The sequence below is a fragment of the Phascolarctos cinereus genome, unplaced genomic scaffold, assembly GCF_003287225.1.
Source record: "Phascolarctos cinereus isolate Bilbo 61053 unplaced genomic scaffold, phaCin_HiC Scaffold_2;HRSCAF=192, whole genome shotgun sequence".
Taxonomy (NCBI): Eukaryota; Metazoa; Chordata; class Mammalia; order Diprotodontia; family Phascolarctidae; genus Phascolarctos; species Phascolarctos cinereus.
The window spans coordinates 131,631,439-131,651,303 of NW_027555625.1; the positions used below are offsets into that span (position 1 = coordinate 131,631,439).

A 19,865-nucleotide genomic window follows, 5' to 3' on the forward strand; every position below is an offset into this window, starting at 1 on the left:
TCCTCTCACCCCTTTACCTGGAAGCTTTTGCCTGCACTCCTTCCCCCCTTTACCCCAGGCTTTCAATCCTTTGTACCTTGGGCTCCTCCCACCCGTCTTCAGGAGCTTTAGCTTGGACTCCCCCTCAATTTACTCCAGTCTTCCACTTCTCGATGTCCTGGGCTCTCCCCGCCCACTGTACCGCAGGCTCCCCCGACTCCTTTACCAGGAGCTTTACCCTGGGCTCCCCTTCTCCTTTTCTCCCCACTGTACCCTGGGATCATCCCCCTTTACCCATGCCTACCCCTGCCCTCCTTTACTCGGGATCCCGCTTTTCTTTTTACCCTAAATATTCCCCTCCAGCTTCCCCCCTTTCTCCACACAGTTCTCAGCTCAGGGCCTTTCTTTATTCTTCGAATTGTCTCTCCCCACCTCCACCTCTTCCCCATTCCTTCTAGTCCTGACCTCACATCATCTAAGCTCTCAAGGTCAGACTCCGAAGTCTGTGAGTTGAGTGTAAAACTATGGAAATGAGGCGATACACCCCTCCCCTGTCTGGTCTTGGTTCTGAAAGCAGAGTTAAGCCTTTGGGATGTTGTCCTGTAGATGGGACTGGTGAATTGGAAGTGGGACCTCCACACACATTTGCTAGTTTAGGATACTAGAGACACTACAAGGTAGACTAAAAAGACCAGGTGTAGTTTACTTGACTCTCTTTTGTCCTTAGTGTTTCTCTTTGGATTTTAAATGCCCACTTTCTATAGTTTAGCAATCTTTTTCCTTCCATAAATTGACTTTTGTCTCAGTTTGAATGAGATCAGTCAGCGCTGAGGTAGTCATTGCTAGTCATGCCCTGACTTCTTCCTGGAAATAACTCTAGTTCTTTAGTTATTGCATCAAATTTCTTATGTTCCAGGAGGAAGTGTGGCTGAGTTCTGTTTGTTTTTGTCATAAACAATATCGTGGAATGTATTTGCTGCCATGGGATGGTAATAGGAGCTATCCATCAATGGAGAACTGCTGACCTTATGGAGATTCATAACTTGTGCTTTTTTATCCCAGTCGGATTATTCCTTTTAAAAAAATACTGAATTCAGTACAGTCTAGAAATTTTGGAGCCCTGAGTATTCCAATTAAGCAGAAAGTCACCAATTCATTCCTTATTTTCTATATCAGATACTTCAGAGACAGTTGATAGGGTAGATAGAGTGCTGGGCCTAGAGTCATGAAAATCTGAGTTAAAATCTGGCCTCAAACACTCCCTGGGCAAATCACTTAACCTCTGGTTTATAATACCAGGGATGGTGTGAGTAAAATGAGAGAGTAAAATTTGTAAAGCACTTATAAATGTTTATTCCCTTTCTTTCTCCTCTCATTTTACGGATAAGGAAATTGAAGCTTAGAGAAATTGTGACCTTTTTTTTCAGGGTTGCACAGCTAGTTTAAAGTCTAAGGTGGGATTTGAACATATTCCTGACTCCAAGTTTAGTTAGTGCTCTATATTTGTGTAAGCCAGGTTACCCCAAGGTTAGTTGGGACAAGGTTGCAAAGAGCTTTAAATGCTAGAGTTTATATTCGATCCTAGAGGTAACTGAGAGCCGTTGGAGAATGATGATACTAAGATTGATATCCTGGATGACTAGAAGGATGGGAATGCCCTTGACAGAAGTAAGGAAGTTTGGAAGAGAGGTAGATTTTGAGCATGTTGAGTCTCAAGTAGCAGAAACTTCTTTTTAATTCATAATTTTCACTTTTAGTGGCAGGTCTTTCCTTATCAGATACGGTTAACTGATCTTTTACAATGTACTTACAATTTCAAAATTCCATTGTAACCAATTTGAATGTGGTTTGGGGTTTGTTATAATGCAGTTTTGTCTGTGACTTTGCCCATTGTAAAGTAGTGAATTATCTATGACCTCTCCGTAACATAGACAAGGTCTTTTTCTAATATTTTCACTAGCCTTATAATAATAATAGCATTTATTTAGCATTTTAAGATCTGCAAAAGACTTTACAAGTGTTTGCTCATTTGATTCTTACTACCATCTTGTGAGATAGGTGCAATTATTATCTATATTTTACAGATTTAAATGACTTCCCAAGGGTCACACTGCTAATAAGTAATAAATCTAAAAGGCAGGATTTGAACCCTGGTCTTCCTGATTCCAAGTTCAACACTGTTGTGTCAGTAAGCTCACTTTTCTAATAGGATTTAGGGGGCAAATTTGAAAAAAAGTATGAAAATTGAATGTAGATTATTAGAATAAGGGATTTGGAAGAGAGCAGTTTAAAAAAGACAACTTTAAAAAAATAAGTGAGTTTTTTGTGATAAGTAGTATCTGTTGATTATCATTTGTTTTTAATGATACATTGTAGAAGAGTGCATTGGTTTTGATGTGTTTGTAATTGCTTTGTGGCATGACTTCATTTCGAAATGGGAATGGCTACAACAGAGTAAATGGGTAAAAGGCTGACAAAGGCATATTTATTTTTAAGTGTTTGATTGTGAAAAGCCTTCCTTATTGAGTAATTCATTGTAAGCATAAATTCTTTAGAAATTAGTTGTACCTCAGACTTGGGAAGAAAAGCTGTATTGGTTTGTATTCTCCACTGCCTATTCAGAGGTGCATTTTTTTATCTTGTGACATTTGCCTCCTTGGTTCTGCTAGTAGTTTTTCACAGAATCACAGACTTGGAAAACACTTTGAAGGTGTCCTGGTCTAACATGTCATAATAAAGAATCCCCTCTCCAACATGCCCAATAAATGGTCATTTAGCTTTTGCTTAAAGACCTCCAGAATAGGGGAACATACTAAACATACTGCCTCTTGAGCCACATGATAATCTTTGGAATTCTTTTTGTTAGGAAGTCGTTCCTGATGTAAAGCCAAAATCTGCCTCCTTGTTCCTAGTGTACCTTCTGGGACAAAGAGCTTGAGCCTACTAGCCTTCTGTATGACAGCTCTTTTTAAAAATTAATTAATTAATTCATTCATTTTAACATCATTTAAAAAAATTTTGAGTTTCAAGTTCTCTCCCTTCCTCCAGCCCCTCCCTGACCCATTGAGAAGGCAAGCAATGTATCACATCACTTATACATATGAAGTTATGCAAAGCATATTTCCATATAACAAGTCTTCACATATTTGACAGCGATGGTCCCCCTTTGTCTTCTCTTTTACAAGCTAAAGATTGTATGGTTCCTTCAACCATCCTTCATATAACATGATCTCATTGCTTTCCACCATCTTGGTGCTTCTTCTTTGGACACTCTTAACTTACGATCATCGTTTGTCCTTCATTCTCTTAAGAATACCATGACATCAGAAAGGTGATGTCATGACTTGCAAGTGAATTGGATTTAAATGAGGCAAGGTTGTGCTAAGTCACCAGCTTCACTCTCTCCTCAAGAGATGTCTAGCTTAAAAAGGCCAAGTTCTCTTACTGCATCCAGGGCCAATTGTGTGATCTATCTATCTATCTATATCTATATCTATCTATCTATCTTGCCATTGGACTCAGATGGCTCCGGCTGGAGGAGAGAATGAGGCTGGTGACTTTACACACCTCTCCTCACATCCAGTACACTTGCAGGTCATGACATCACCTCCCTGATGTCATGGTCCTCTTTGAGAACAAAGAACAAACAACGATCTGTGAGTAGTAGTAGCTGCTCCACTGGGGACCCAACTGGCTAGTTCCAGTTGGGCAATGCAGCTCCCGCCTTCCTTTTTTCCTTCTTTCCTTCCTCACTCCCTCCCTCCTTCCTACCTCCTTTCTTCCTTCCTCCTTTTTTCCTTCCTTCTTTTCTTTTTTCCCTCCCTCCCTCTTCCTCTGTCCACATAGGGAATCTTATCCTTAACTGCAGGTGCTCTGCCAAAGGAATATAAATTTTGATTGCTCAAATTTACCAATTCCCTTTCTGAAGTGTGGTACTCAAGATTGAATACAGTGCTCTAGACCAGTCTAACCAGTGCGGGGTACTATCACATTCCCCTTTCTGAAAACAGTGCCTTTTTCAGTGCAGCCTAATAGCGTGCTGTTGCCTATCTGTTAAGGGTTCTCCTATCATGTCGTTGATGTGTTAAGCTTGTAGCCAACTAAAACTTCCACATCTTTCTCTGAGAAACTACTCTCCAGGCACACCTCTCCCAACTTGTACTTGTGAAGTTGATTGTGTGGAGTTTTCTAGTTATTCGAATTGAATTTCACCTTTTTAGAATAACCAATCATCAAGTATTTATTTGGTGCCTGCTATGTGCCAGGTACCATTCTGTACACTGGAGTATAAAGACAAAAGTGAAGCAGTTTTTGCCTTCAGAGAGCTTACAGTTTAGTGAAGGGGAGGCAGCGTGCATATATGCAAGTATAAATAACACGGATCCAGTCTAACTATCGGAGGTAGATAACTACTGAGCCTCGAAGTTCCTTAGGAATTCTAAAAGGTAGAGGTACACAGGGGGGACATTCCAGGATTGGGGGTGGAGAAGAGGGGAGGGAGACAAGCAATACAAATCCAAGAAAAGAAGAGAGAGCTAAGAAGAAATATCAAATGTGATCATCAACTCTCTGGCCAGTTTGGGATGCTGTCTCTCCTTAATACCACCTCTAATTTTTTCCACTTTCTTCAAGGTAGCTTAAATCCCTCCTTCTACAGGAGGTCAGTCCTAGTCCCCTCATCTGCAGCTGCTAAGACCTTCCCCTCTGAAATTACCTTTTATCTGCTTCCTCTATATCTTGTATGTACCTAGTTATTTATGCTGTCTCCATTAGAATGTGAGGGTCTTGAGGATAAGGACAGTTTTTTCTCTTTTTTGTATCTCCGGTACTTAGCAGAATGTCTGGCACATAGTGAACACTTAATAAATTCTTGTGCTTGAATCCAAGTCTTCTGATGCTTAGTCTAGTTTTTTTCCCCCCTTCATATCTAGGAAACTCAATCCTTGAAGTGAATAACCATTTTTTTTTTTGGTGAGGCAGTTGGGGTTAAGTGACTTGCCCAAGGTCACACAGCTAGTAAGTGTCAATGTCAGGTGTCTAGTCTGAGACCGGATTTGAACTCAGGTCATCCTGGCTCCAGGCTCAGTGGTCTATCTGCTGTGCCACCTGGCTACCCCACCATTTTTTAATTGTACTAATAATTAAGCATTTATTTGGTTATCAAATCCAAGAATGAAGAGGGATATTTTAGATTATATGTTCAAGAATTAAGAGAAAAAACTCAGTCATTTGAAAGCTTTTAACTTTTCTGGTAGTATATCCTCAGGAAGGAAATAGCCTTTTCCCTCTGTTATCTTGTGGCTGAGGATGTTACTGCCTTGTGATTAGAAATCCATTTGAACCTAAGCAGTAAATTTATCTTGGCAAATGAAAATGAACTTTAATCATGCTCTATTACAAAGATTACTTGCATCCATATCATTACCTCACTACTAATACTTGTTTAATATCATACTCTGAACTTGACTCTAAGGATTTTGCCTCAGCCACACTTAGTCATATTTGGATAGCCAGATAAGACCTCCATCTTACACAGGAGAAGGAACACCAGTCAATTAGAGATGGTGGGAAAGAGCCTTAGAACAAACTAATGTAAGAATTTAAAGTATTTTGAGAATGTGTAGAGAAGAGAGTAGTTACAATATTGTATCAAGAACAATTGGAGAGTTGGAAAATATGGGTTTTGGTCCAGGGTTGGATGCTAATTAGCCAGGGGATTGACAGAAAAATCGCTAATAGAATAACAGAAATTGTTAATACCAAATGTAATATTACTTGCCACTCCCTCAAAGGAACCTTGTAATGCCAAAACTTCAGCAATGTCCTTCTATTCCTCCTCTTAAGATATTTATTCTTGATTAGGTTGAGCTGAACCACACCCTAGGTCCCCCCACCCAGGGAGTTTGCTACGTGGGGAGCCCAGCTCACCACCTTTTAATGCCCTTTGCCCCCTTTTGAGATTCATGTCATGAAGGGCAAGACAACCAGAATGAAATGGCTTTCCTTGCCCAGATTGCCAAGAGCCACTGGGGTCTTACAACCAGGCCTTTCTAACTCATACTGTCTCCTTCCCCTCTCCTTCTAAAACTATAATAACTTTTTCATGGCTCTCTTTGATTGGAAAATCCATTGGACATCCCCCAGGGTGGCAGGTCTGCTACCCTGTTATCTGTAAAGTGTAAAGACACTTTATTCCTCAACTCATGGCTTTGATTTCTTTCAGGACTTGACAGGATGTGTGGCAGTTCCCTTTACCTCTCTGAGTCTCAGTTTCTTCATCTGTAAAACTGAGATAATAATGCTTCATAGGATTTTGGGAGGAGAGAGCTTCAAGTAGTATGGAAATATTGCCATTAGAAGGACCAATGAGGAATTTGCCACAGTATAAACCCAATACCAATCTGTCCTTTAAATTTTTCTTTTATCATTGGTTTAGGGTGGGAAGGGAGGTGGGGAGTGAGAAGATAGCTGCTTGATTTACATAAAGTATTAGGAAATGTTAAATATAAAAGGTTCCTGAATAAATGCGAAGTAAAGAAATTTTAGCATTTAGTAATGTTTGAAGTTGCTATTTTGAGGTTAATTTGTACTTTCCTTCAGTACACTAATTTGGTTTAAATTGTTTTAAAAGCTTTCATTTGTCCTTTAAATGTGATGCTTTTTTTACCTACTAAGATTTGTATATCCTTTAGCTTCAAGGTATGTCTTGTCTTGTTTTGAATTTATGTATTTGTTCAATAAACATTAATTGAACATTCACTATATGTAGGCAGGAACTGTTCCTGGCTGTGAAGAATATACAGACAACTAATATGGATTCTTTCAAGTGGCTTATAGTCTTGGAAATACTGTAATATTTCCACAAATAACTATTTTGTTGTTCAGTTGTTTGAGTTGTGTCCAACTTTTTGTGACCCCATTTGGGGTTTTCTTGGCAAAGACACTGGAGTGGTTTGCCATTTCCTTTCAGTTCATTTTACAGACGAGGCCTGAGGCAAACAGGTTTAAGTGCCTTGCCCAGGGTCACATAGCTAGTGAGTATCTGAGGCCAGATTTGAACTCAGGAAGATATAAGTCTTCCTCACTCCAAGCTCAGCACTCTATCCACCTAGCTATAGCAGAAAGTGATATGAATTAGGTGTCATATTCTTAAGGAAATATACTGAAATTTACATCTGTTGAGTAGTCCCTTCATCCTTCTCAGACCCAGAGGCTTATAGCAACAGATACTTAAAGGTCTTGTTTTCTTCATCCAGAGCTAAGGTATATCTAGTTCTGCTTCCGGGAGCCAAGATGGTAGAGTGAAAAGGTAGTCACTCTCACTCTCCCCTATCAATGTCTGAAAACCTGGAAAATATCACCTCAGAAAAAAACCCTGGAACAGCTGAACTAGAAGAAAGACGGGGAGCAGCAGTGCAGCAGCCCAGCAAAGGGGTCTCCCAGTGCCTCAGCAAAAATAAGGGAGGCAGAACTACAAGGGGCCCCAGGCAGATAAGTACCGTGCCCCATTCATCTGAAAGGAGGTGAAGAAAGCAACCTAAAGGCTTCCTAACGCCCTGGCTTTGCTGGTTCTAGGCCAACTCCAGGTGAGCTGTTGGAGCCCTGCAGCCTCCAGTTATGAAGAAATCCTGAAGCCCAGGTAGTAGAACAGGCAAACACCAACACGTGGACCTCTGAGTGCCTCAGTGAGGGTGGGGGAACCGTGGAAACCAGCTCATAAAACCACCAGGTGCCTTGGCACTCTACCGCAAAGGAATTTCCCAGTGCATTAGCAGAAACAAGGGAGACAACAGGCAGATAAACACCCTGCATTGCCCATCTAAAAGAAGTTGAAGAAAGCTAAAGGAAAGAAAAAGCAGGCAACCTAGAATTGCCTGAAAGTTCCAGCCTTGCTGATTCTAGCCCAACACGAGGTAAGCTGCCAGAAACCTACAGCCTCCAATTCCCAGCATAAGAGGCCACAGCACACAAAGCCAGTGACCAAGACCTAGGCTCCCAACACAAGAAGCTTGGGTCAGTACCCTCTTCCCCAGCAGGAGAGCTCAATCTCTTTAAAGGCCAGGGAATAAAGAAACACCATGAGTAAAAAGAAATGTACCATAGATTCATATTATGAGAAGAATAAAGATCAAGACAGAAATTCTGAAGAGGACAACATTGTCAACAAACCCACATCTGCAACAGGAAAAGGGAATATGAACTGGTCTGAAGCCCAAAAAGCCCTCTTAGAAGAGCTCAAGAAGGATTTTAATAGTCAAATGAGAGAGGTAGAAGAGTCCTTCAAAAATACAATTGGCCAATTGGAAAAAAAATACACTGAAGAAAACAAGTCTCTAAAAAACACAATTGGCCAATTAAAGAAAGAAGTACAAAAACTAACAGAAGAAAACAATCTGTTAAAAACTAGAATTGGGCAAATGGAAACTGATGTCTCTATGAGAGAGCAAGAATCAGTCAAACAGAAACAAAAAAATGAAAAAATAGATGAAAACATAAAATACTTCATTGGTAAGGTATCTAGAGAAGAGAGATACTTGTTTCTAATTGCTCATCCCTATCCTACTCTCTGCCCTTTCGTAGCTCTGCTCCAACTCTGTTCACTCATTACCTAATCCATTCCATTATGACATTTTAAACTCCTGCTAGAACTTTATCTTCATCTCATCTGCTAATTGGGTGTTTCTAATGGCTCTGTCCTAGTCCATTTTCTCTATTTTGTGTATGCTCTCTTGTTTTCATCAGCTTCCATGGCTTCAATGACCATTTCTGTATAGATAGTTCTCAGATCTGTTTATATACCCCTAGTTTTTCTCTGGAGCCACAAGTCCTGTGTTATCAGCTTGCAGTTGGGCATTTTGACTTGGATGTCCAGTAGGTGTCTTAAACTCAGCACATAGAAAATCTTTTCTCAAAATCTGCCCATTTTCTAACAGGCCCCATCATCCTTCCAGTCATTTAGGTGTACAGCCTTGGCATCATTCTTTACTTCTCTCTTTCTTGCTCGTCTCACATATCCAATTAGTTGCCAAATCCTATTCTTATCACCACAACATCTTATGAGTACATCCTGTTCTCTTCTTCCACACACTATCCTAGTTCATACCCTCATCACTTATTGCCTAGACTATTGCATTAGCCTTCTTATTGGTCTGTCCATCCTGCCAGTAATTTTCATTTTTTTTTCAGTTAATAAGCATTTATATTTTTTCTCCTTTTTACCTCCACCTCCTAAGTTGGCCAGAGTGAAATAAAGGTAGCATTGGGAGGCCAGAATAGTATAATAATAATATATAATAATAATAATAATAGCTAACATTTACATAATACCTTATATAGGCCAGGTACTGGACTCCTTGGGAAAGTAGTGAAAGTTAATGAATGAAATAAATCTCAGAGTAGGAAAAGTTGCTATGAGTGGTGGTGGCAGAGGGGACAGTCTGTAAGTTGCATCAGAGATAGAGTAATATACATCTTGGCCCAGTGTGTTGGGAGACGAGAGAATGTGCACAACCATCCCAGGAAAGATTATGGCCAGTGATGTAGTATCTTCCAGTAAGAGCCAAATTTCTGTTAATATAAGAAACTGGAAAGAATGTAAAAAGAGGATTTTAAGTTACTAATGATCTCTTAATTGCCAGATCTTGTGACCTTTTCTCATTGTTCATCTTTCTTGACCTCTCTGCACCATTTGACACTAATGACCTCCCTCTCCTGGTTATTCTCTCTTGTGTGTGTTTTTGTGGTGTTCCTCCCTCTAGGTTCTTTCCAGCCTGTCTGATTGCTCCTCTGTGCTCCTTTGCTTTATCTCTTGCACATAATTCCTATTTTGGACTGGTTTAAGAGGTCCTGAGCATTGGAGAAAATGCCTAGTCCTTCATCTTGTTGGTCGCTTTGACCTGGAGCCCATATATTCAGTTGTCAAATCTTGTCATTCTCTCTCCAACAGCTCTTATATATCTCCCTTTCTCTTTTCCGACTTGGCCACCAGCCTAGTTTAGTCACTCATCATCTTTGAGGAAGTGTGGTACAGTGGAAATAGCACTGGCTGTGGAGTCAGAGATCTAGGTTCAAATGCTTCCTCTTATGCTACTGCCTTTGTGACCCTGGATTACATTTAACCTCTGGGCCTTAGTTTTCTTGCCTTTAACATGAGGAAGCTGGGCTTGATGGCTTTTGAGTTCTGCCCCAGCTCTGTATCTACTGTTCTATTCAGGGATGCTTTGACCTCTTGCCAGGACTGTTGAAGTAGCTTTCTAACTGCTCTCTCTTTTCCCAGTCTCTCTCATCTCTAATCCTTTCTCTACACAGTTGCCAACGTGATATTCCTAAAGCACAGATCTGTCTTCTAACCAAATAAACTCTGGCCTTAGCAGTCATACTGCTAGATTTTTTTTTTTATAAAATTCTGCATGTTACTTTGAAAACTATCCTACTTAACTTTTCATTCTGAACATTTTTCTTTTCTCATTTGTGCATTTTAAAAACTTACAATGTCCCCTCCTCCTTTTTTAGTATCATTATTGCTAACCTTCCATCCCCCAAATAAAAACTGAGAGAAAGGGAAAAAAGGATAAAAAAATAACCTTGTTTTAACAAATAAGCATAATCCAAGTAGAAACAGATCCATATTAGAGGCCATATCCAAAAATAGACATATCTATACTTTGTATCCATTATCTCTTTCAGGATATGAATAACATGCTTCACTGGTAAGTTCTCTGGAGACATAGTTGGGTCACTGCTTTAATCAGAATTCTTAAGTCCTTCAGGGTTGTTTTTCTTTGCATTGCTCTCTTTGTATAAAATGTTCTGGTTCTGCTCACTTTGCTCTGCATCAGTTCATGCTACTCAGAATTCTGTGAGATTCTCTCTGATAATTTCTTACAGTGCAATAATATTCCCTTACATTTATATACCACAATTTGTTTAGCCATTCCCCAGTTGCCTAAGAGGCAATCTAGGACCATCTCCAGTCCCCCTGATCTGTATCTTGCCCCTGGATCCAGATGGCCCTTGAGGAGAGAGTGAGGCTGGTAAGTTTGCACAGCCCTCCCTCACTTAAATCCAGTTCACTTGCAAGTCTTGATATCATCTTCCTGATGTCATGGTCCTCTTGGAGAACAAAGGACAGACAACAATTTGTGAGTAGTAGTACCTGCCCCACTGGGCCAGTTCCACTTGGGCAGTGCAGCTCCCTTCCTCCTTTCTTCCTTCCCTTTTCCCCTCCATCTTTCTTTTCTTCCCTTCTGCCTTTCCTCCTTTCCCTCTGTCCACATAGGGAATAATACCCTTACCTGCCCAAAGGAATATAAATTTTGATCTTTGAAACCTTGAGAGATATCTTGGGGTTTATAGGATAGACTTCTTTTTTAAGGATTGGGCTTAAACCCAAATCACTCTGGTTCTCATTGATTGGCCAGCTATAGATCCCAGCCCAAGCCTTCCTTACTTGGTCATCATTTGGGCTCAGACATCTCTGAGTGAAGTGTAAATAGCAATTGTTTCTGTTTTGGCCAGAAAGCTGAGGGTCTTTTTGTTTGTTTGTTTGTTTTTTGACTAGGTAAAAGAGGCTATTCTTTGCCTCCTTTCTTACCTGGCCTTAATCACTGAAGGAGCTTTATCTCCATCAGCCTGAGACCTGGGAAAGACCAAAGTCTCCCACCCATCCTGGGCCATCTCCAGTCACCCTGATTTCTATCTTGCCACTGGACCCAGATGGCTCTGGAGGAGAGAGTGAGGCTGGCGACTTTACACAGCCTTGCTTCACTTAAATCTAATTCCCTTGCAATTCATGATAGTAACTTCCTGATGTCACGGTCCTTTCTGAGAATGAAGGATAAAATATAGAATGATTCAAAGGAGGAGGCAGTCTAAGGCATCCCTTTAGATTCGGGTTCTTTCCTCCTGCTTTTAATCCCCTCGTTAAGATCAGGAAGTTTGTTTTGAATGCGATTATTCCTTTCTCAGTATTACCCTTTCTCTTAACTTCTCTCTGTTTGTCCCCACTTTTTTCCTTGTTGAGTTTGATATATTTCTACACCAAACTGTGTGTATTCAGTCCTCTTTGTGTCAGATGATTGAGATTCATCTGATGCCCATTCTGCCTATCTTTTCTTCCATGTTTTATATGCTCTTATTGTCATCTACCCCAATTATTCTACTCCATTCTTCCTAGAGGCAGCTAGATGGTACAGTGTATAGAGTACTGGATCTGGAGTCAGTAAGACGCACTGAATCTCAGAGAGTTACTACCTGTTAGACCTTGGGTAAGTTACTGTTAGAAATAGGCTTGACACCAAAAAGTTAGTATCAAGAAAATTTATTATAAAGAAAGTCCAGAGGATTTAGACGTTTCTGGCCAGAAGCGGGCTCCACCCCTCTTCAGGAGGGGTGGACCCTGAGTGCAAGGGAAAGTGTGCTTTTATGCAGTTGAATTCGGTGCGGAAACCCCCCAGGCCGGGATTGGTCCATCCCTTCCCAGGTCACACCTTTCCTTACATGTTTCCCCTTGATATGCTCAAGTATGTTCCCCCTCCCTTGGTCATACGTCCCATGACTCATTAATGAGGCTCTAATTTTATGCGGTGTGTGTCAGATAATAGTAATGAAGTTCATTAAGCAGGCGCACTAACATTTTTCAGGTGTCCTCTGGTTGACCCTAACTGGTCTGAGCTGGCTCGACCCCTATCTTGATTTTGGGGTCTTCTTGGAACAATCCACTTACTTCCTATTGGTCAAGCCCAGCCCACCTACAGTGTACCACCTCCTGGGACCTTTGTTCTTTAAATCTCTGCATTATTCTACCTGTGGAAACTTAAGCCCTTCTAACTCTAACAGTTACTTAATTGCCATCTGCCTCAATTTCCTCAACTGTAAAATGGGGATAATAATAGCACCCACCTTCCAGGGTTGTTCTGGGGATCAAGTGAGATAATATTTGTATTAGCTAAATGCTTAGCACAGTGCCTGGCATATAGTAGGTACTTAATAAATATTTATTTGCCTCCCTCTCTCCCTCCCTCTGGATTTTGGCCTTGATGTTTCTAGAAGTTTTCATTTTGGAGTTTCTTTCAGGATGTGACCAGTGGATTATATTTTCTCCTTATCCTATTCTATTCACTTTGCTCTTACTATTTTCACGTTGTTTTAAGAGTTTTAAACAGTTTTCCTGTATAATTTCCTGAAATAGGGTATCCAGACTTTTTTTTTCTGAGCATAGTTTTCAGTCAGATAATTCCTAGATTGTTTCTCCTTGATCGAAGTTTTTTGATATTATATTTCTTAGGTTTTCTTTCTTGTGCTTTTTCTTCTTCAACTTTTTGGTTTTGTCATATTGTTGAACTATTTTCCATTTGGTGTTTCTTTATGATGTTTAGAGTTTTCCTTGGTTTGCTATTTATTGAACCTGAATGTGGGTCTAGCTCCCATAGCTGAATGTTGTGCATAGGACTGACTTGGTTCTAAGTACAGCACACCAGACTAGGCTTCTCTTTGTAGGAACTCTGGGTCTGCTCCAATGCTGGACTCTGCCTTCCATTCCCCTTTTGTCACAGGACTCTAGGGAACCTGTTCTTGTAGTAGACTCTGCCTCGAGGCCTTCCCCATTTTGATGAGCTCAGAGGTAACTCCTGTGTTGGGCTCCCCACAGTCTCCAAGGACTACTCAGACCCTACTGAGAATGACCCCAGAGGGGTGGATGGGTGAGGGTGGTGTGTGTGTGTGTGTGTGTGTGTTGTGTGTGTGTGTGTGTGTGTGTGTGTGTGTCTGTGTCTGTGTGTTTCTGTCTGCTACACAAGGGCTGGCTTTAGAACCATTGGTTCTGGAGGCTACTTCAGTCTCTGTTTCTGAGAATGGCCACCCCTGATTCTTTCCGTCTTCTCTTTCCTAAGCTGGGCTCAGGGAATCCAGCCAGGGATTTGTGTTAGGCTTTTGTACAGCCTAGCTGGAGTAGGGAGTGAAGGCTTGGCTGGGCTTGACAGTCTTGGGTGCTGTGGGTGATCAGGTGGAAAGCAGAAGTAGGACTGAAACAAGCCTCCAGGGTCCCCTACACTCAGCCTCTTAGCCCTTTTGTCTTTTCTCTTGACCTGCTGAGGCCTGTCTATCCCAGGGTCTTTGCAGGATACTTGGGTCCCTCTGGGGCTTCCCTGGCAGTGGGGGAGTGTGGCAGTATTTCTCTCACTTAGTAGAGATGTAACTTTAAACCCTCTTGGTGTGTTTGTGGGGCATCTGGTTCCTTGCACCCATCTCTCTTCTGGGGTTAGATATCCCCCATGCCCACCCCCCAACTCCAACCCCCCAAGGTTTAGAAGCATATATGCTTGACCATTGCTGTCCCAAAATGAAACCACATCAAAATTACTGCTTGTCCCAAGTAATTTGCGCACAACCTTGGCTTATTAATCCTACTACAATGTCCTCTGAGTCAAGTCCACAGTAAAGAATTACTGGCACTTACCTCTTTGGTAATCAGGTTTTTGTCCTTCAAGCTGGAATTGTCAAGATAGGTATGATAATGTTTACCTACTTACCCATTAGGAAAGGAAAGGAAATAAGTATTTATTAAGCACCTGCTATGTGCTTTTTTTTTTTTTGCTTTTTGGTGAGGCACGTGGGGTTAAGTGACTTGCCCAGGGTTACACAGCTAGTAAGTGTCATGTGTCTGAGACTGGATTTGAACTTAGGTCCTCCTGACTTCAGGACCGGTTCTCTATCCACTGCGCCGCCTAGCTGCCCCTACTAGCTGCCAGGCACTGTACTAAGCACTTTACAAATATTATCACATTTGCTCAGGTGGACAGGTTAAGCTGTGATTTGCCCAGAGTAATAAGACTGGATCTGTGATTTAAGTGATGTAGGGAACCCTCAGCTGGGGAAAATCCTTTTCTACCATTGCTGTTGAGCACCTCTGCAATTCATAGTTTTCTCAGAAACTTATGACTTAATGTAACACACTATAGAAGTGAATTGTAGAGGGAATTATGGATATTGAGAGAAATTATTGTACAATTGTATTAATAACTACCAATTTGTGATCCAAGTTTTATTAAATCCTCTCTTATGTTCCATTGTGTACGTGGCATTGTTTTTCTTTTTTTCTTATTTTGTATTTAAGTTTAAAATAAATTTTAAAACTAAAAAAATTTGTGATCTCTCCTTTTCCTTTTATTTCTGTTAAAATCCAACTCCTGAAAAGGTCAGTCTCGAAAGGCTTGTCTCAATGATTGCTCTTAGCCTTCCAGGCACATGCTGGTTAACTAGGTTGGGACCCACCTTACTGGGATATGAAATTTCTGCTTTGAATAGAAGCAGAATCCAGTTTGGGCCAGCCTTTGCCTGGGGTAAGAATCCCCTGTCCTTGATCCTTTTCTTTAGAGTTTAGGGCAACCCAGCTCTTGAAGGAAAAAACTAGCTAGAGAGATCTGCATGGAAATGGTTTCCCCTTCACAGATGCCCACCTCCTCCTTAATGTCAACCAATCACTTGTCACATCCCTTTCAGATGGGATTTAAGGCCTTTTAGGGTCTCCCTTGGTGTCTTTGGTTACTGAGAGAAACCCCTGACCATCAATTAAATTAATAAATTGATTATTAATTACCCAAAAACTGTCTCTCAGGCTTATCATTCATCACAATATATTTATACAACCTATGCCAAGTGGGCTTAGTACAATTCTTGGAATTTACAAACACCAGCAGAAATACCAACTGCTAATAATGTTCATACTAAATGAAACTTAACTGACTGCTAAACTATGCAACTCTTGGTGCCAATCTATTTATAAAGGAAATACTCTGGAAACAGAATTTTCTCACAAATAGTGGACATGCAGGTATAATTATTAGGTGTTCAACAACAATCCTCCATTAAATAAGGACTATATGGATTTATTTAGGAGTAACAGAGTAAAAAAAGTATATAGTTTAGGAAAGGGTTAAGTGACTTTGACCACTGAGAAGCATAAAAATTCTAGCAAATATGGTTTGGATGTGGACCCAACCCTGACATATCCCTATGTGCCCTTTCTCCTTGGGCTAGTTTGTTTACCCTATCTGGACCTTAGTATCACCAGAAGGCTAGTGGCCCAGGCCACTTGGCTGTAATTCAAACTCTGTCTTAGGGTCCTCGAGGAAGTACAGTTGTGTGTGGTTGGGGGTGGGGGTACACTCTTACAACTCTCTAGATGGTAGGCCTTACATTACAGTTTGTAACCTGTGTCACCTCCTGGGCAAAACTGCTTCTCTGCTCTGATTCCCATCTAGTTCTCAGAGCTGATCTTCTGCTACTCGTGGATTGCTGAAACAGTGACACCCGTCTTTCATAGCCACTTTTGGCAGCATGCTCAGAAAGAGTTTGTTTCTTTCAGTAACAAATAGTTCCCTTAAGCCAGTGGTCTGCTCTTAGCCTCAAATGAGTTTCTCCCTCTAAGGCCATATAGACTTTCTCTAGCTAGCTCTTAAAATAACAGGATTCTGCTATGTCTAATCAGTTTTCAAAGAAGTCAGACCTCTTTTCACAGCAAAGCAAATCCAAAGCTTGTTTTTTCCTCTCAAAGTAGAGAAAGTAGCAGACGGAAATCCAAGGACTTCTGAGAGATTTCCTTTCTCTCAGGCCATAGATGGTACTACAGTGCAGTTAGTCCAGCTGACTTCACGCCTCACAGGATTCATCTTTCTCACAGTAAGCCAGTCAGTTCTAAGCAAAGCTGTACCTATCTTCCAATCAGCGTGGCTTCCAGGAAAACAGCTGCGAAGCTTTCCTGTCAGCTCTGTTCCTTACAGCTTCTAATTTCTGTCCTCTGTAAGTAAGCACCTCTTCTGGTGGCCTCCTCTGCCTTCTGTCCCCAACTCCTCCTTATGCTTGAATTTTCCCTTTTCTTCCCCCTGTACTACTACTTTTCTGCTTGCTTCTACCTATATAGTTTCTGCTTTGGCTTCTAATGCCTTCCTCACGAGCAGTAATTCATCTGTAGTTTTATGATGTGAAACTCAGCAGTGCTGACTTTTTGTCAGGTGTGGCTTAACAGTGCTTAAAAATTCACATAATCTCCAAATATTTGCTAGATTTACAGTTTCTTGGTTGTAACTTTCAAAACTTTGGAAACAGTCACATGAAAATGATGGGACTAGAAACCATAGTTACCTTGGTTATTTCTTTGCCTTCAGACAAGTCCTTTCAGTGCATTCATCAGGACAGTTCTTTATCTGATCCTTAGAGCAATATGTGTCTTTGCACATTTTATTTGAGAGGCTGTATCTTCTCAAGTTGATTTGCAGTTTTTTTTTTAAAAACAAATGTTCTTTTTCTGCCCTTTCAGCAACCAAAATGTCAACATATGAAGCAGTCCCTTTCAGAGGCATTAAGAAAATTTCATTGCAAAAGATACATTTCAGATGTCTGTTGATTACCCAGTAAGCATGGGTAGGATTTTAGCTGAAGCTTGAAGAAAGTTAAGGAAACCAGAAGGTGGAGATGAGGAGGGGGAGCATTCCAGGAATGGGGGACAACCAGTGAAAATGGCTAGGTGAGAGATGGAGTGTTTTGTTTGAGAAACAAGGAGACCAGTGTCACAGGATAAAAGAGTATGTTTTGGTGTTTAAGGTGTTAGAAGACTGGAAAGGTGATGCTGAGAGGGTGCAGTTTATGAAGGGCTTTGAAAACCAAACATGGGATTTTATATTTAATCTTAGAGTTGACAGCAAATCACTGAAATTTATTGAATGGGGGAATGGGACAGTGGTCACATGGTCAGATCTGGGCTTTAGGAAGATCGCTTTGACAGCTAAGGGGAGGGTGGACTTACAGTGTGGAGAGACTTGTGGCAGGCACAACTGGCAGGCTGTGGTCCAGATAAGAGGTGATGAGGACATGTACCAGTGGAGTGTTACTCCCATATCCTCTGTTAAATGAGGACCCATAAGGCATCTATCTTATTTCTCACTGGCTGTATTCCTCTGGACTTCATCATGTTCCTTGGAACCTCATCATCCTGCAAGATCACAACAGCCCAGAAGCTCGTATCTTATCAGTACTCCCTACTTCTTGGCCCTGCCCATCCCCTGGAGAAGATAGATGGTGAATGGTGAATGGTGGGTAGTGGAGAGCTCTCAGCTCCTCCATTTAAAGAGGGCAGTCATTTCTTCATTTCTTCCCATTAGATCATGAGCTCCTTGAGGGTCAGGTTGCTGTTTTGCCTTTTTTTTTTTTGTATCCTAGCACTTAACACAGTGCCTGGCACATAGTAGGCATTTAATAAATGTTTGTTGATTGACAGCATGGGTGGTGGCACTGTCAGGATAGAAGGGGTCAAATGTGAGAGAGCTTATGAAAATAAAATCGACAGGTCTTGGCAATGAATAGGATATGGGGAGGGGGATGAGAGAGAGTGAAGAGTTGAGGATGACACCTAGGTTGTAGGCCTGGGAGGATAGTAGTATCCTTGACAATAATAGGGAAGGAAGAGAGGATGGTTTGGGGGTAGGGGAAAACAGTGAATTAGTTTTGAAAATGATGATTTTAAGACATCTACATGACATCCAACTTGAAATGTCCAGTAGGTAACAGAGATGCAAGACTGGAGGTCAAGAGAGATAGTAATTAGATAAGTATTTAGATAAGATATTAGATTTAGATAAGTTGTTAAGTAAATCTGAGAATCGTTCAACATAGAGGTCATAATTGAATCGGGAGCTGATGAGATCACCAACTGAAATAGCATAGAGGGAGAAGAGAAGAGGGCCCACTTTTAACCCATGTGAACTGGATGAAGATCTAGCAGAGGAGACTTGAGTAATCAGATGGGTAGGAGAACCAGGAGAGAGCAGTGTCACAAAAACCTAGAGAGAAGACAGTATGAAGGAGAACAGGGTGATCACAGTGTGAAAGGGTGCAAGTCTCACCATGTTATCCCCCCCCCCCAGTACTCCAATGACTCCCTAACACCTCCAGGATCAAATACAGAATCTTGTGGCTATCCTGTGTGTATGTGTATATCTGGTTTGTACATTGTTGCTTGCATGTCATCTTTCTCATTAGTCTGTGAGTTCCTGTGAGGGCAGGGACTGTCCTTTGTCTTTCTTTTTATTCCCAGTTCTTAGCCTGGTGCTTGTCACAGAACAGGCACTTAATAAAATGCTCACTGACAGTTACACAGAGGTAATCTATTTGAAGCCCTTCCATCCATGGCCATTTTTGTATATGTAGCAGCTTAGAAATAAAGAGAATAAATAGTAACTTCGTAAGAGTTAACAAAGATGAAAAAAATAAAGGTAATATTAGTTGACCTCTAGGTAAGTGCTAGACCAGGAAAGTTCTGCTTAACTAGTAGTGGGCAGATCTTTAGTGTGACCTCAGAGCATTTGCCAGTAAAAACTGACTGCTTCATTAAGCCAAAAAAAGGGAAGGGCAATGAAAGCAAATAAACTGTGAACAATGGAGACATTTACATTCCAGGTCCAGCTTGTTAGACATCATAAAGTAGACTGTGCTGGTCCCTCAGGGACAATTTGGAGCCGAATCCATGTGAGGGAGGGAGGGAGGGGTGTGTGTGTGTGTGTGTGTGTGTGTGTGTGTGTGTGTGTGTGTGTGTGTGTGTGTGAGAGAGAGAGAGAGAGAGAGAGAGAGAGAGAGAGACCTTCAGTACACATTTTCAAGTATCAGTGATAATTAGTGCTCGTTCTAGAGGAAAGACAAAATAACTTTTATTTCTCCTTTTACCTATCTACTGCAGCATTCTGTTGCTTTTCTGTATTTAATTCAATAAGTTTTTACTACATGTCTTCTATTGCAAAGCACTTGGGATACAAAGATGAAAAACCATAGTCTCTGGGCTCAAGGAGATCGCAGTCCATTGTGGAAGGTATGATGTATGGACAAGTAAATGTAATAGC

The 19,865-nt window shown here is 41.1% G+C and overlaps 1 protein-coding gene across 5 annotated transcripts in view; it reads left to right on the forward strand.

Annotated features, from left to right (window-relative positions):
- ADAM9 (ADAM metallopeptidase domain 9) overlaps positions 1–19,865 on the forward strand; it is a 121,507-nt gene that overhangs the window by 655 nt on the left and 100,987 nt on the right. The window lies entirely within an intron of this gene.